At 40.7% G+C, this 13,274-nt stretch overlaps 1 long non-coding RNA gene across 1 annotated transcript in view; it reads right to left on the bottom strand.

Annotated features, from left to right (window-relative positions):
• LOC132215565 (uncharacterized) overlaps positions 1–12,954 on the bottom strand; it is a 148,201-nt gene extending 135,247 nt beyond the window's left edge. The window contains exon 1 of the long non-coding RNA XR_009448561.1: positions 12,876–12,954. This is a non-coding gene — a long non-coding RNA (uncharacterized LOC132215565). The remainder of the gene's footprint in view (positions 1–12,875) is intronic.
• Between the last annotated feature and the right edge of the window lie 320 nt (positions 12,955–13,274).

Here is a 13,274-nt window from a genome sequence, read left to right as displayed (position 1 = left end):
GTACTCTGAAGGAAGTGCCAAAAATAAAGATAAAACTAAACACACTGAAGCATGCTTTTCTCTACTATGAAGATTTGTATGGGCGTTCACGAGAAATATAGCCTATTTTATGAATGTTTGTTTTGGAAGAAAGGACCACCATTCTTACCAGGATTTTGATCTATTACAGTAACCGCATTGCAAGAACTGGGAAAACAGAAATGCAGGGGCCCCCCTACCCCCCAGTGGTGTACAGAATGATAGTAAAGGGCAACATAAGCTTGCAAAATGCTAAAAGGGTACAGAGGAGTAGCCAGAGAGAGAGAGAGACTGGAAGCTTACACCTCTGAGAACTTGATAAGGTGTTGAAAAGACCAGTTTCTAAGACTATGATGAAAGAAAATATTTAGAATAGCACAAAGACTATGAAATACCCCAAAAGGTTGTCAGAATGACACAAGTGATGACCGCCTCTCCATGCCCAGGCTTGATCCACCTAAAATTAGAACTGGACTGTCTGACATGGGGTAGTAAAGAAGGTCATCTCACATTAAAGATGTCTGTTGTATAGCACCATTTCTGTGAACAACTGGCTGTGTGACCCTGTGCAACTTATATCACCTGTCTATGATTCAGTTTTCTTATCTGTATGAGGCAGGAATCATATTGACTGACCAGAGAGATTGCTTCCAATTCAGAAAGCAATTCTATAGGAGCCTCTGGTGAGAACTGAACAGTAACTACTGCAAGAAAGAACATGAAGCAGCCAACAGGAGGCAAATTCCAGTGAAAAAAAAAGTCAACTGCTGTAAAGATGGACAACTTTGACATAAAAATCTCCATGTTACATAGTAGTCCCTTTGCAAAAGTGACCAGTGATGAATTTCAGAAATATATAAATTATCCTATATAATAAAAGGCTAATATGCAAATCAAACAGCAGAACAACTGGTCTCTATGATGTCCACTGACCACCAGGGGGCAGATGCTCAACACAGGAGCTGCCCTCTGGTGGTCAGTGCACTCCTACAGGGGGAGCGCCACTCAGCCAGAAGCCGGGCTCATGGCTGGTGAGTGTATCAGCAGTGGCAGGAGCCTCTCCTGCCTCTGCAGTAGTCGGACATCCCCCAAGGGGTCCCAGACTGCGAGAGAGTGCAGGCTGGGCTGAGGCCACCCTGCCCCCGCCAATTGCACGAATTTTGTGCACCGGGCTTCTAGTTATGAGATAAACACCATGGCCATTATTTTGAGTACCTGTGAATTTTAAGTTTTTGCCAATTTTAATTATTCTCTAACCTTTGGAATAGTTTTCCTTCAATGTTAGGTTACAACAATGACATAGTGACTTAAGATACAATTTCTTCTTACTGCAATAATACAGTCTACCCTAGTTTTAGCTGTTTCCACCCAAACTTTGATATTGGCCTTGAGTATGGGGAGAGACATGAGATGGAGCCAATCAGCCTGAATCAATTAACTACATGGTTGGAAAGCAGCACTATTAAGAAGACACTTGCTGAACAAACACTGTTTTTGTTTTCCCAGTATCTCTTCATTAGATAATCACATATCCCTCATTATATGAGAGTCTGGAGTGACTGCAATTGCAGGACCTTGCTTCCTATGCTGCAGATAGATAATTTTTTCTCCAGGGAATTTGAACCTTGATTAGCAACACAGTCACATAAGCAAGTTGAAAGGAGTAATCCAATAGATCAGTGGTTCTCAACCTTGGCTGCACATTAGAATCACCTGGGAATCTTTTGAAAATCCTGATTTCTGGGCCTCATTCTCCGGAAATTTTGTTTCTTTGTTATGGGGTGAGGCCACAACATTAGTAACAAAGAAAAAGAATTTCCGGAGGATGAGGCCCAGAAATCAGGATTTTAAAAGATTCCCAGGTGATTCTAATGTGCAGCCAAGGTTGCGAACCACTGCAATAGATGTACTCTGAAAGGAATATCTACACATTGATTCTTTGTTTTTCTCCAGCTCTTCCTCAGCTGTGAGCCACTCTGTACCTAAGCTAACCAGGGTCAGTTTCAGTTGCTTACAATCAAGGAATCCTTATGTCAGAATGTAACAGGGAAATGTCAGGATGATTTTGCATTACCTAATCATTTGATCGAGGAAAGAAAAGAGTGGCTCAGAACTAGAAGAAGAGAAACTATCTGGCTTAAGTAATTTTACTAATGAGAAAACTGAACTCCAAAGAGTAGAAACTAATCTGAGATCATACAATTAGTAATTGATGGACCTGGATTCAAAACACCTGATGTTTACGTCTAATACTGTTCTCCAAACACCAACAATTTTAATCAGCAACCCACAAACAAATTAGTAATTATCTAATAATTAAACAAAAAAAACAAAGGTACCTAAAAGTGATTACTTCATTTTTACATATTTTAATAGGAAATATATTCACACAGCTTTAAAACATATTTTTAAAAATACGCAGCCTGGCCTGCAGTGTATTACCAAAGAATCACTGTACACTGCAGCTACCTGAGACAAAATAAACCAGAGTAGTTACTTTTTTTTTAAGTTCTGAAAAATTGTTTTACAGCAGTTTTACTTGTAATAGACAAAGAATGTAATAGACAGTTCAAACTATGGTTTTTAAGACCACACACTCCAAGTTTTCCCCTGGAATAATTTTTGTTTCATGACAATCCTTTCTTTTCATCAGCCATTGCTGTAATTCTTTAAGCCAGTCAACCTACAAGGAGCCAGACTCCAACCGATTTTCACCCACCTAGTAACCAGACTGCTGCTAACCCGGCGATCCAACCTGAATGTGGCACATGCTCCCAGTGAACAGCTGTCCTCAAACCAGGCTACTTTGATCTCTGTAGGCACATCCTTAGGGCAAAACGGGGGCCTGAGATTCTAGATAAAACTGACTTGATTCACTCTATAAGCTCAGTTATCTGACTTCCCAACTGGGGGAAATCCAGAGCTCCTCCTACTTCTCTGAATGTTCACCTGTAACACCAGCAACCAGGGGAAACTGGTTAAGGCTAGAGATCAGCTGTGTGACCTTAAACAAATCTGCAGCCTCTTCTTCCTTCTTTCTGATAGAGAAAATGAGGTGGGTTTTTTGTTTGTTTGTTTGTTTTTGCTTTGTTTTGCTCAGCCAACATGGCTCAGTGGTTGAGTATCGACCTATAAACCAGGACCTGGTCACAGCTCTAGTCCCAGTCAGGGCACATGCTCAGGTTGTGGACTCAATCCCCAGTAAGGTGTATTGCAGGAGGCAGCCACTCAATGATTCTCTCTTATCATTGATGTTTCTATCTCTCTCTCCCTCTCACTTTCTCTCTGAAATCAATAAAACCATAATTAAGAATAAAAATGAGGTTTTTGGTATAAAATCCTCTTTCTCAGACCCTTTCTCTGCCTACACCCATCTGTCCATTCTTCAAATGTGTTAGTCTCTGGCACTTGATCCTTCCCCCTACACTTTTTCTCTCTGAGAGCTCACCCATCCTTATAGCTTCAGCTATCAGCTCCAAGCCAATCCATGTCACAGACCTTACCTCTCTCTCTGCTGGCACAATGCGTAGGGAGTCTAGAGAGCTGGCTCTTGTTGCTGGCCTGAGGGAAACCATGGCCACCCTACCACCTCTTAACCATACCACAGCCAAGTGAGAAAAGACCTACTCTTGGTGATTGGAGGGGACCTATAGAAAGAGGAGAGTAGTTCCCGGTTTGGATGGCTGCCTATTCCCTGTTTGGATGGCTGCCTAGGCAGCTGACTTGTTGGTCTATATTATGCTTTCTTAAATACAAGAATTGGTGAGAGAGGTTATATTGGAGAAAGTAGGTGGCAAAGGAGCTCCTGGAACCCTACTTTATGGTGTGGCAAGGATGCTGAGTTTCCTCTGGGGCGTCTAGCTGGGCTGGAGCTATTCTTGGAGGTATTAACTTGAGCTAAAGCTTTTCTTGCTGGTACCCCAGCCAAGGGGGCCCAGGATCAAGAAGCTATAATGTATAATGTAGAGGGTGGGGGCTGGGTGGGTAAGGTCGAGCCAGAGCTGGAACTCCTAACTCAGGTATAAGATGGGGCAGACAGCCCTACTCCCAGGTTATTTACAAAGAACTTAATATACATGTGATATTCTGTAGAACCAGCATTTGGACACTTGTTACACGGGCAGCATAGCAGGCCAGATTGTGTTGGCCAGAGAAGCAAAGACAATCTACAAAAAGAGAACCACAACCTGGGCAATTGAATCAAAAGACATCCGCCATGCCTCTCTTATTTCCCCCAACCATTCCTTAATAGCAGAGGTCGCAGACCTTGAAAAGAGGGTAAAAGAACCAGATCATGGCCCCAGTCCCCACTCCAAATACACCTACATTGCTAGTTACAAGAGCAGGAGAGGAGTGAGAGAAAACCACCACTCTTCTCCTTCAGTTCCCTTCAACCAGTGGTTCTCAACTTGTGGGTCGCGACCCCTTTGGTGGTAGAACGACCCTTTCACAGGGATCGCCTAAGACCATCCTGCATATCAGATATTTACATTATGATTCATAACAGTAGCAACATTACAGTTATGAAGTAGCAACAAAAATAATTTTATGGTTGGGTCACAACATGAAGAACTGTATTTAAAGGGCCAGAAGGTTGAGAACCACTGCCTTAACCCCTAAGTCAAGCTATTGATCAAAAGGGAAATATTTGAGGTAGAGTTGAGATTGAGGTTTTAAAATGGATCATCTTTTAATACCTACAAGTGACTGGGAAGTTATAAACCTGGCTAAGATGTGGCAAAGGGATTTGCTACCAGGAAAGGAAGGAGGAGTCGAGATAGGACAGCTGGGGAAAATGTTTACACAAAAATAATCCCTGTCTCCTGTTGGAGCTGACCTAGTGGAAACTGTTCAATAAACTGCAGTTGTCAAATCATGGCTCTTCCACTTGCAGCTGCTGACCTTTGGGAAGTTACTCAACTTAATTTTGCCTTATCTACAAAATGGTGATTCATAAGATAAGACAACTCAGACACTTAGAATAACCTCTGAACCTATAATAAATGTTCAGTTCATACCAGCTACCATCATTATAATTCACACATCTCATATTCATCTTATAATCAATGTACCTGGGAATAAGTAGTGATGGCATTACTAAGGTCCAGGAACTCAATTCATTCAAAGGTATGGAGTATGAAAAAGGAGAGGTTAGGAAGGTAAAGACCTTGAGAGTATATGACTTACCTAATACATTCAAATTCAAATTTTAAAAAATCTATACTGGCCAAACAAAACTATTTGCAGACCAATTATGCCTTGCAGATTGCAATCTCCAAAATAATTTTGAAATCTCATTCAGTTTTGACATTCTATAGTTAATGAACTAGTCTGTCTTGACTTCTCTACTTTAGTCCATGGTGCCAGCATCCAACCTGGACTTGACCACTCAGTCATCTTTGACCCCTTCTCCCTTATTGCTTCTTTATCCTATCCTGCCTCCATTCAACAGCTCCTCAGTCTCTTTTCCAACATAAGTTCTGAATACTCCTTGTCTTTGCCTACCTTCACGCATATATTCATCAACTATTACCACAAACTCAGGGTCTTACAACAATAGGGTCTATTTTTCTTGCCCACCGATTTGAGGGTTTGTTTGGGTCAGGAACAAGTAACATTCCTTATCTCTCATCCTTTTGTACCAGCAGCTATTTGGGGGCAAGTTCTTTTAATTATTTTAATTTTTGGGGGGGAATAATGTTGTTTAATAACATTATATATGTATAGATATTTCTCTCTATTATAAATTTCTTTACATATAAATTTCAGGTATTCAGCCTTATAATATGACATCTGTATGCTGTGTCATGGGCCCTACACCCAAAGCCTGGTCTCCTTCCATCGCCGTGCATGTGGGGGCAAGTTCTTTTATGGCAAAGGGCAGAAATACAAGAGGGTAAACAGAAACTCACTATGTCTTTGAGGTCTTAGCCTAAAACTGGCACTCACTCTATGACTTCTGCCCACATACCATTAGCCCAAGCAAGCCACACAGCCAATCTCAACATCAATGAGATTGAGAAATATACTTCATTTACTCTAGTGGAAGGTATTGTAAAATCATGGTATACATCTATAATTCTAACATGGATAATTGTGAACAATGATTAAATCAACAAACAAAAGCCCATCACAATTATTCATATCCTCTCACACCCAAGTCACACTTATCCCCTCCCTAAGATAACACAAGCCTGGAGACAGTGGAACCCAACGGCCGCAGCCTGGAGCGAAACTCAAGTGACCTGCAGCCTGACACAGAGCTCCCTGGCTAAGCCAGCCTAAACCGGCACACCCACATGTGTAAACATAAATGTTTGTAGTCATAAGACATTTACCTAACAAACTAGCTGATTAATACAATGCATTTTCTTATATCTTTTTCCTATACCTTTGACATGACTTCTACGTTTTCTCCATCTTATTGTACTTTTTATTTTATTTTATTTTAAACTTTTAAATTAAGTGTTTTGGAGTGACATTGGTTAATAAAATTATACAGGTTTCATTTCTATGATACATTATCTGTATATTGCATTGTGTATTTATCTCCCAAAGTTAGATCCTATGACATCCGTGGGCAAACTACGGCCCGCGGGCCGGATCCAGCCCGTTTGAAATGAATAAAACTAAAAAAAAAAAAAAAAAAAAAAAAAAAAGACCGTACCCTTTTATGTAATGATGTTTACTTTGAATTTATATTAGTTCACACAAACACTCCATCCATGCTTTTGTTCCGGCCCTCCGGTCCAGTTTAAGAACCCACTATGGCCCTCGAGTCAAAAAGTTTGCCCACCCCTGTCTAAGAAGATATTTCTGTTTGTCCCAAATCTTCTTTCAGTACATGTATCTTTATCTCATCTCCAGAAATATCTCTAGATATAACTACTAACTTTAAATATAGTTACTCTGTGCATTTTTAAAAACTTTTTATGAATTCATTTTCAACAAAGATTTTTGAACACCTATTATGTGAACAATGACAGGAGCTGTAGAGATGATGATGAAAACAGACTTTGTAGTCTTAATGCTCTAATTTCCAAAATATAGATCTTAGATGCTTAATTAAATTTTAAGCTAGGGCAAAGGGCTAAGGGCAAGGATTATTTTACTGTTTCTTGATCCCCTTATAGTACTCAGTAACAGAAATTTTTTAGAGTAAGTGTTCAATAAACAGTTGACTGCTTTGTTGTTAAATGTCCACTGTGCACCACAACTGCTTTTGTGCGACATCTGGCAAATGAGTTTTAGTTCATTGTTCCCAACCAAACATTTGCTGAGTAGCTATTATGTGCCAGGCATTGTGCAAGGCCCAGGTGGTCCTGGCTGTCAAGGAGAGCATAGTCTGGATGAGATAGACATGTGAACACATATCTATGATAGCAGTTAATATGCCTGAAAGGCCTATGGGAGCAAAGAAAGGTGACCAACTTTATAATTATAATTGGATCTTCAAAGTATAGAAGTTCTTCAAGCAGAAAGAAATGGTAAAGGCTACTCTAGGTCACAATAACATCATGTACAAAAGTACAGAGGCATGAAAAAGCAGTTGGGTTTGGAGATTAGCAAAGCATGAAGTATGGATAGAATTTAGGTTGGATGGGAGCTGAGTGGTGAGAGATGAAGCCACAGCTGAACTGAGAAGAGCTTTGTATGCCAAAGCAGTGAACTGAGATATTATTCTATAGAGATCAAAGAATAAGTGGAATGTTTTAAGGATGGAAGAATTATGATTAGATGCTTTTATTTATTTGGGGGTGACCACCTGTTGATAAATGTGGTGATTTGGATAAGTAAGGATAACCTGATTATGAAAAGACCTGTTAGGAAACAGTTCCAGGCCTAACATGATAAAGACCCAGCTAGGCTAGAGAGTCAGTAGATGAGAAATTTAGAGACAAGGGAGGTAAACCACGTCTGCACTGTGTTTAAGTTAGGAGACCAAAGGGCATACTATCCAATCTGCTCATCTATAATAATAAAAGCACAATACACTAATTAGACCAGACAGCCGAACGACCTTCTGGACAACCTTCCGGATGAAGCCAGGACTGCGAGGGCTGAAGCAGCCACCATGGCTTTGAGGGCCAAGCCCCTTGCATGAATTTCATATATCGGGCCTCTAGTCCTATATAATAAAAGGGTAATATGCAAATTGACCCTAATGGCAGAATGATCGGGAACAACCAGTCACTGTGATGCGCACTGACCACCAGGGGGCAGATGCTCAACACAGGAACTGTCCCCTGGTGGTCAGTGCGGTTCCACAGGGGGAGTGCCACTCAGCCAGAAGCCGGCTCATGGCTGGCCAGCACAGCGGCAGTGGTGGGAGCCTTTCCCACTTCCATGGCAGCACTAAGGATGTCTGACTAACGGCATGGGTGGGGAGCGAACCTAAGCTGACAGGTGGACATACCCCAAGGGCTCCCTGGCTTCCAGAGGGATGTCTGACTGCCAGCATAAGCCCGATCCCCACGGGGAGTGGGCCTAAACCAGCAGGCAGACATCTCCCAAGAGATCCTGGACTGTGAGAGGGCACAGGCCAGGCTGAGGGACCCCCTGAGTGGACGAATTTTCATGCACTTGGCCTCTAGTGTTATATAAAAACTATAAAGTACTTTCATATCTTCTCATTCAAAACAAAGCCAGGCACACAGCTCAATCTTTGTGCAGAGAATAGATAACCTGCACAACTTTTACTACAAAGACATGGTGCATAGACTGAGAAAACTTGAGAACAACTATTTTCAAACAACGCAAGTACTACCAGAATTAAGTCATCTTTAATTGTTTGAATGCCTTTGATGATGCATTATTCCTGCTTGAATTAATGCATTTTACTTTGTATTCTGTGGCTGAGGCAGATACTGCTAGATATTCTCCAGTATCCCTTCTTCTCCACTTTCTGTTAACAATTGAACCCACCCCTTCACCCTCCAACATTCCTCCTCATTTTTTTATTTTTCAATTACAGTTTACATACAATATTATATTATTTTCAGGTGTACATCCCAGAGAAAAGCAGTTAGTTACCTATAAGGAAGCTCGCATAAGATTGTCAGCTGATTTTTCAACAGAAACTTTGCAGGCCAGAAGGGATTGGCAAGAAATATTGAAAATGATGGAAAGTAAGGACCTACAACCAAGATTACTCTACCCAGCAAAGCTATCATTTAGAATCAAAGGACTTATAAAGAGCTTCCCAGACAAAATATCTGTCATTTCTGAGTCATCTCCTTAAAGATACTTGAACTCTTTTCTATCTCTTCTTCCATGGGCTGTAGCATAGATGTGATAGAGACCCAGCTTTGGAAACACTGAGCACAGCACTGGGGAATGATAATGCAGCAGAAAGGAAGACACTTCATCCTTTAATGACCTAAAGGAGTCAATCTACTGTGCCAACTGGACTAACGAATATGTAAAGTGAGAAATACATTTCTATATAAGCTGTTACATTTGTTTTTGTTTTGTTGTTGTTCTTGTTATAATAGCTTAATCTCTATTCCACGGTTTTGTGTTTTTCAAGAAAAAAAAATATTGTTTTAATTGTGAAAATTGCCTTTAGGGCCTTATGGGTCAAACAGATTTCTAATGACAAAAGTCTAATGTGTCAGGCTGAACCTTCTGAATACTCATTGTCACACCAAGAGTATTACCAAGGACTTTTCAATTAATCCTGATTTGGTAATGGTATTTTGAGTTCAAGTGGAGAATACTTGTCAACGTGGTTGGTTTTGATTATGATTATACTGCTGTTTATAGTGAAGGAGCAGTTTTCCATTTCTTTTACTAACCCTGCCAGTGAGTGCTATTTGAGTAAACTAAAGACCTTTTGATTTGCCTTATCTCAATTAGACTTAACCATAAATTAGATAAATGGGGATCTCAAAAGGGAATGTCTGAAAGAAATGGTTCACCATATTTTAACATTGAAATAACAGTGTAAATTTGTATACCAACTTCCATTAAAATTTTTGACTAAAGTGATTGGAAATAGAGCTTTATTATATTACCAATCTTTTGGCAATTGGGGTAATATATGATTTAAGATTCTAGTTTTGCATATTTTCAGTAATAGGATATCTGGCATCGATATTTTTATTATTAGTATAATGAATATCTATTAGTTTAGTTGTCCAAAAAAAGGCAATTGAAAAGACAGATATTATAAGAATTAGAGAACAAGGTGATGGGGGAGTATAGCATAATATAGACAGAACATATCAAAGTTATCATCCATGGCCACTTATACAACTTAACTCAATCACACATAACTGTCTTTGATCAACTGACTTGGAAAATAACAGCACTGCTGATCTTTCCATCACTATCAATAATTCTCAACTTAGAGAAGCTAAATCAGCTTCGTCCCCTCGCCTTCCCAGTGACCAGTGACAGCTGTTGTAGTGGAAAGAACTCTTGGCTAGGAATCAGGAAACTTCATTGCCAGTGCTGGCTTTCCCACTTACTAAGTGTGAATCTGGGCAGGTCATTTAACCTTCCTACAGGGTGATTATAAAACTCAGAATAAGATCATCTATGAGAAATATTTTAGAAAATCAAAAGCTTTATACAAATATACAACAATGTGTGTGTGTGTGTGTGTGTGTGTGTGTGTTATGCAGGAAAAACTAATATTATCTTATATAATAAAAGGCTAATATGCAAATTGACCAAACAGCAGAATGACCGGTTGCTATGATGCACACTGACCACCAGGGGGCAGATGCTTAATGCAGGAGCTGCCTCCTGGTGGTCAGTGTACTCCCACAGAGGGAGTGCCCCTCAGCCAGAAGCCAGGCTGACAGCTGGCAAGCGCAGCGGAGGTGGCAGGAGCCTCTCCCGCCTCTGCGGCAGCACTAAGGATGTCCGACTGATCCAGCAGTCAAGCATCCCCGGGGGACTCCCAGACGACAGGAGGGCACAGGCCAGGCTGAGGGACCCCCAGCTCCCAACACCAGTGCATGAATCTTGTGCACCGGGCCTCTAGTTCATAATATAAAGCCACCTATTCATGCATTTGTTCACATATACATATGAACACACACACTTAATCTGCTAAATTAAAAACGTCTACTCTTCACAGTTTATGTCCTTGCTGCTTCTAAAATGAGTCAAGGCAGTTATAGATTAACACACAATGGGATGGTGCAATGAGAAGCTTTGAAACCAATAAAAGTCCACGTAGTTCCATTTAAGAAATATTTTTGGTGGAGCCCTCCTGCTCTTCATTGATGGCTGAATGCAAAACAGACAAGACGTTTGTAGTGCAAATAACAAGGTATTAATAATTTATTGAACATGTGTGAACTAACCCCCTCTAAATCAGAGTTAGAATCTTGACAATGACGTACATCTAACTATAGGGTTTCACCCCTACCCCATCCCCTGTCTTCCCAGCCCTGGCTGTGAAGTTAACAGGCCTCAGCTCTGCCAGAGTTTTCAGGAAGTAACATCTGGGCAGTGTCAAGTTCCCACAGTGGAATACAAGGCACACATAGGCTTGCACCCTAACATCAGGACTGTTATTGTACCATTCTTTTGAATATTTTTTCTTAGTGATCACCTTTAATCATGAGATGAAGGGACAAGATGACAATTATGAGAATAACAAATCTTACCTTTACCTAGTCCCATACCATCTAATAGTTATTGAGGCCCCAATAATCTTCTCTACTAAAATAATTTTAAGTGAACTAGGTTCAATCTACTTGTAAGTAAAGTAGGTGTTCATTTTATCATGAAGTGAAGGGTAATACAAACACCTTTGATCATCAGCTCAGACAATACCATTGTATTTTAAAACCATCCATCATAGCACTTTGATCTTTATTTTAAAACAACCAAACCATTACATTAAATGGTCTCAGTCCTCAATGTGGACAATAATTATATTAGACTGTATTTTTATTGCAAAGATTCATGTTGAGGGTCATTTATCTCAAACTGAAACTTGCAGAGTAATCACTAGATTAACATTGAAACTAGCAAATAATGGCATTTGAGATTCTCCCTCCACACCCACCTTTAAAAATATCAGAACATGTAAAATGGGTTAGAAACCTCAACACAGATGACATGGAAACAAAGAGTTAGAACTAACCATTGGATACCATTGCTGTACTTTGTTCTGCTGCTGTGGTTGGCCTCATCACTTAACCAAAAGCATTACTCTAGGACAGTGGTCGGCAAACTGTGGCCCCTTGAGTGTGGCTCTTCCACAAAATACCACATGCGGGCACGCACATACAGTGCGATTGAAACTTCGTGGCCACACTCAAGGGGCCAAAGAGCCACATGTGGCTCACGAGCCACAGTTTGCCAACCATTGCTCTAGGAGCATCTCCAGGTATTAAAATAAATGCTCACAACTGAGACATAGTCTTCCAGAAGTTGGAATTTCTTCTCTAGACTAATATTTCTATTTTCTGATATTCATAAAAAAAACAGTTTCTAGAGAAAAATTCTTCAGCAATGTATTCAAAGTTTGATTCCTCTCTTCCAAAGGAGACCTTCCAAAAGCAGAGACTCATTTAGTATCACAGTGTACTTTCCAAGTAGGCTGCAGAGAGCCCAGCCCCATTTTATAAATGGTTGCCTGAGTGTCATCCCAGCCTCTCCCAAGCAGAGGGAATGAGAGGAAGCAATATCAGTCACATATTCCACTCATTTCTTGAATGTGCATTTGTGAGCTCACATGTCAATGGCAAACCCCTTAAGGCTTAAGCAGGTGCAGAGTACACAAGTAAGAATACATTGGGAACGCTGGTCCCTTTGACTAGAATTTAGCCAGTCTCACAGAGCAACTGTAAAATGTATACAAATAAACGTGGTCTAGTTCACCCTGGACTCACCTCATCCCTCTTGTCCTCTTGGAGTGGTAAATACCTACCCCCAGAAGTTGGCTAGAACAGAGCCAGGAGAGAGTGATAGAGACAGAGAGTGACAGAGAGTAGCCCCAAACCCTTAGTCTTTATATGCCAACCCCCCCCCACCCCCACTCTGTTCAAACATCCTCTTCACTCTGATTGGCTTTTGGTTCTCTCAGTGACCTTGCCTTTGAAATGTTTTCCACTCAGCAACATTCAGAGTAATGTCTCCAACTCCCTCAAAGCATTTACGCATGTCCTGGGCATGTATGTGTATTCCAATGACCTAAAGTGGCAGGCAGTGGGAGGTAGCTTCTTGTAACTTTTTCTGGAGACTTGTCTCTCACCTGATTGGCTTGTCTTGGCTTTTCCAAAAGGCTAAGG

Source organism: Myotis daubentonii, chromosome 1 (genome assembly GCF_963259705.1).
Source record: "Myotis daubentonii chromosome 1, mMyoDau2.1, whole genome shotgun sequence".
Lineage (NCBI taxonomy): Eukaryota > Metazoa > Chordata > Mammalia > Chiroptera > Vespertilionidae > Myotis > Myotis daubentonii.
This window is presented reverse-complemented; position numbering and strand designations above follow the sequence as displayed.